Consider the following 5,002-nt stretch of genomic DNA (forward strand, 5'->3'; position numbering starts at 1 on the left):
AACTTTGATTCAACAAACCGAGAAAAACAGAACCATACTATAAACTTACGTAAAGATGAGCCGACGCTGCTTCAGAAGCTAGGTCCATTGCAGAAGTCCCAGCCAAAAGCTCCCTAGACTTAGGAAATAGCAGCTGATTCAAGGCGGGGAAGAGAGAATGTTGATCGCCCTTCCGTATCTCCAGAAAGTTGGCAGGAAAGCGCGCCATGATGTCTGGAACTGAAGGCTCGTCGTCAGTCTTTTGGTGTTTAGGAGGAGGAGACGGCGACAAAGTTATGGTCCCCTGGTCGTCGACAGTCCTCTGAGGGACTGGAGTCGACACCGTCTCCGCCTTCTCAGGCGCAGGCATCGGCTGCTGATCTGGAAGAGGAAGACCCCGCTTCCTTCTCATGCGCAGGTCAGCCTCTTGCTGAGACAAGCTTTGTCCTCGACGAGCACCTGGGGCAGCAGATTCTGCCAAAATCGTGAAACACAGCAAATGAACACACGAGCTAAGATATGAAAAACACGAAGCAAAAGCCAAAAGACAAACGCAAAGCTTACGAGTTGACATTTTCTCTTCTGAGTCCTCGACTTGTTGAGAAGTATTCGTCGGCGTCCCCTGTTCTTGCACTGGCGGTGTAGCCGTCGTCTTCTTCTTCCTCACAAAGGTCCTGACTGAAGGACTGAGGGAGAGGAATTTCTTCACGTTCGCCGATGATGTCTCCGACGATTCCGAAAATCCAAGATCCAATTTTGCAAAAGTAAAGCCAGGATCAACCCATTTAGCCAATTCGAATTTAACAAACGACGATTGAAAAATAAACACTTACCCTTCAACGGCCAACCTTCCGTCAACCATGAGCCTTCGACACCCAGAGACACTTTCTTTACAAAAAGAAACCATTTCTTCCATCCCCTATCATTCACATCTGTGTTCAAAACTAACCTACTTCCTTTCTTGGTCAAGCTGACGAATCCATCTTCCCCCATTTTCATCCCATATCCTACAGCCAGGTCAGACAATGTAAAAGGTTCCTCCCAATCTTTGGTCTTTTCTGCGATTAGAGAAAGAATTCTCCAATCCGAAGGCATTAACTGTCCAGGGCTGATACCTAAAACTTCCAAAAATGACCTCACTAAAGGCGGGAAAGGGTATGTAATCCCCGTCTCTGCGAATGGATACCTATAGAATACTACGAAACCTTCCGGGCAGTCCTTCACTGTCTGACCAGGGCCCGGAATGTGCGCAAAGGTTGTGTCGGGAAAACCCGCCATCTTGATAAAGTCGTTTCTCATCTTCGGCGCCATGGATGATCTTGATTGGGTCATTGGTTTTGTCTGCGGAGGAACCGTCTCTCTTTTTTCAACAATACGAAGGGAAAACCTAGTTCTAGTTTTGGGAATTTTGCTCGACATTTCGCCCAAGAAATTAACAAACAAAGAAAGTGAATTGAAGAAATTACCTGGCAAACGAAGACACTTGAAGCTCTGAATCGCCGCCGCACGCTACCACCGGGAAAAAATCTGTGCCAAAGAGAAAGAAAAAGCAAAGAAAGAAGAAGAAATGGTGTAGAAATTTGGGGAAGGAGGAAGCGTGCTGCAGTAATTAAGGCAGAGAAGTGACGGTTAGAGTGAGAAAGTGGAGAATGGAGTAACTACTCATAGGAGAACGTGCTTCCACGAAATGACGGAAACACCCCCAAGTAAACCCACGTTTGTTTGTATTTTTTGATTTTCCTTGTTTCTTTTTTGTTTTTTAATTGTTTGTTTATTTTTTAATTGCCAAACGTGTATGTGGCAATCCACATTTAGCAATTAGGGGCAAATTGTTATGGGTAAAAATTCATAGATGTAAGTCAACGTCAGTCAGAGTAAAGTCAAGTGACGACGACTCTCCGTTATGGACGAAGGACGAAGTCAGTTAACCAGTTTCCTATTTCTCTGCAAGAAGATCAGCTAGAAGACTTGGTCTAACCCAGCCTTCTCCAGCCCGTTGAAGATCAAAACAGAAAAGATACTTTACCAACTGAATTCCGGGAATCAAGGATTGGAACTCTATCTCCAAAGCAACGGCTATAATTCAATATTGTAAAGTTTGTATAAAAAGGGAGACACCTACGAACATCGACACATTGCAACCTAGTAACTCATAAGCTAAAAACACCTATTGTACGCATTTTTCTACATTTTTTACCATAGTGAAAGTTTGGTAGATCCTCATTCTACCCGCGGTTTTTACCTTCATTGGGTTTTCCGCGTCAACAATTCCTTTTGTCGTTTTATTGTTTTCATTATTATTTGCTTTCGATTTTATTTAGTTGATTCGTAGCCTAGATTTTGATATTCAATCCCACTTAACAAAAATTAGCATAAACAATTCCATACAATCATACCACCACTAAATTTTGGGTTGTTGTCACTTACTAATAGATAGTTCGCGGTGATCCAGCACCTAAAAAATCCTGGATCCGTCGCTGATAGCAATTAATTTTACTTTCCCTTCTATATAAGCTTGACAAAGAACAATTGGAGTACAAGAATTTCGTATGACTACTGGCAGGTTGGCAGCATCTTATTTTAAACAAAAATAAAAAAGTTCCTAAGCGTCTAAGTTAGGCTTCCATTAGCTGAATTCTTCTCATTTGGGAAATTGCTCATTTTTTACCTTTGGGTCAGATGATAGGCTTTGTGTGATTGTGTCTTAACAGATTTGGGTTTCGGGGTTCAAATATTGGGTTTTGGATCCCATCATATTATCTTTGGTTTTCATACTTTGAGTCTTAGGTCTCAAATTTTGGCCTAAAAGGTGGGCAAATTTTAATATGCAAATATGCACCATGGTGCATATTAAAATGTGTGCACCATCATTAGTAAGAGGCCACGTGTTTTACAATTTGTCAGCACAATACCAATATTATTCTCTATCCACATCATTTTATCTCTCCTCTCTTCTCCTCCTCTCACCCTTTCCTCATTTCTGATTTCTCTCTCCTCTTTCTTCTCTTTAAACTATTTTTCTCTCTCTTAAATTCATTGATAATTTTGTTTTTGATTTAATTTTTTCATCACCTTTGTTGTTCACCATAGATTGAGATCCTTCTTTTCTTCCTCTTACAATTCCTGATTTCTGATTTCTCTTTGCTCTATTTTTCTTTTTCTTAAATTGATTCATTAATTTTTTCTTTTATTTGACTCCTTCATCACCATTGTTAATCACTATACATTAATTAAAAAGTTTCGTTTTCTTCCACCTTCAATTTGAAGCTTTGTTAATGGAGTTTTCCAATAAAGTGAAGTTAAAAATGGCGGATTTGAGGAGGAAGAGGTGGTTAAGACGACGGAGATGATTATTTCCGATGAGATTCCTTTATCTAAATCACTATGGTTAGGTTTGAGTTTCGAAATATGCATGTAGTTTTCATATTATTTTGATTTTTTAGTGATATTTGTGTATTCTACTATGAACAGTTCTGCTTTTGGTTATATTTTGGTATTTTGAAAATTTTTAGTTAAAAATATGAGCGTAGGACACGTTTCCTATAAATAAATATTTTTACAAACATATATTTTTGGATTTATGAACATCTTAATTATAATTTTGAACAAGTGATACACTATTTATGAACTTTTTTTTTGAGATTTATGTATTTTGTAATCATTTTTTTTAAAAAAAAACTGGCAGAAGTTTTTGAAGGGTGTTCAATGGTTTGTCGTTGGGGTTCAGAAGTTTTTGTAGTGGGTTCAGAGGATTTTATAGGGTGTTCGGTGGTTTGTGGTTGGGGTTCAGAAGTTTTTGTAGTGGGTTCAGAGGTTTTTGTAGGGTGTTTGGTGGTTTGTGGTTGAGGTTCAGGTTCAGAAGTTTTTGTAGTGGATTCAGAGGTTTTTGTAGGGTGTTCAGTGGTTTGTGGTTGGGGTTTAGAAGTTTTTATAAAGGGGTCACAAGTTTTTGTAGGGTGTTCAGTGATATGTGATTAGTGTTCAGAAATTTTTTTAGGGGGTTTAGAGGTTTTTGTAGGGAGTTCATTGGTTTGTGATTAGGGTTCAGAAGTTTTTGTAGGGGGTTCAAAGGTTTTTGTATGGTGTTCAGTGGTTTGTAGTTGGGGTTCAAAAGTTTTTGTAGGGGGTTCAAAAGCTTTTATTGGGGGTTCAATGATTTGTAGTTGGGGTTCAAAAGTTTTTGGAAGGGGTTCAGAGGTTTTTTTAGGGTGTTCAGTGGTTTGTAATTGGGGTTTAAAAGTTTATATAAGGGGTTCAGAGGTTTTTGAGGTTTTTATGTTATCAAAAGTTTTTTGGGGCTTTTTTGTTGCTTCTATCGTCTTATAAGAAGTTTTTAGGGGCTTTTCTTTTGCTTCTTGTGTTTGATCTGAAGTTTCAGGTAGCTAATCTGAACAATAAATTACTTACACATCTTCATCCTTGATAGGCGTGTCGCGTACCTAACAAAAATAAACCTAACTAGACCACTACTATGTAGATGGGCAAGCAAGGGTCGGATCCCAAGAGACTATGGTTCAACTAATTAAATAGACTCAAGCAATTACTAAGCAAGTAACCAAATCAAATAAATGAGAATCAATAACTAAGGAACTAATTAAAACGATTTAATCAAAACAAAATGACAATTCAATGCTAAAAACATCCAAGATCAAGCATCACCACGAATACAATTAATGTAATAGTCACTCTACCCCTAACACATAATTCAATCAAATTAATGGGGAAAAGTAATCCATGAATAATACCAATGGTTTCTCTTGAGTTATGATCAATGTCTTCTCTAATCACAATCAAGCCTACTTTCGTGGAATCATGTAAATTAAAGACTTTAAGCACATTACTCTAACTTCCTAATCATCCATTCAACTACTCCCGTGATGAACTTCAAACCCTTAATTGATTTATTCAAATCCGTCAAAACCCAACTCCCTTTGTGATTAAAACAATGAATTATTAGCAATACTAATTATCCCTAATCTAGCATTGGAATGAGCGTAATCAATTAAGCATATCAATTCCAATT

This window comes from Chenopodium album, chromosome 23, assembly GCF_948465745.1.
Source record: "Chenopodium album chromosome 23, dcCheAlbu1.1, whole genome shotgun sequence".
NCBI lineage: Eukaryota > Viridiplantae > Streptophyta > Magnoliopsida > Caryophyllales > Amaranthaceae > Chenopodium > Chenopodium album.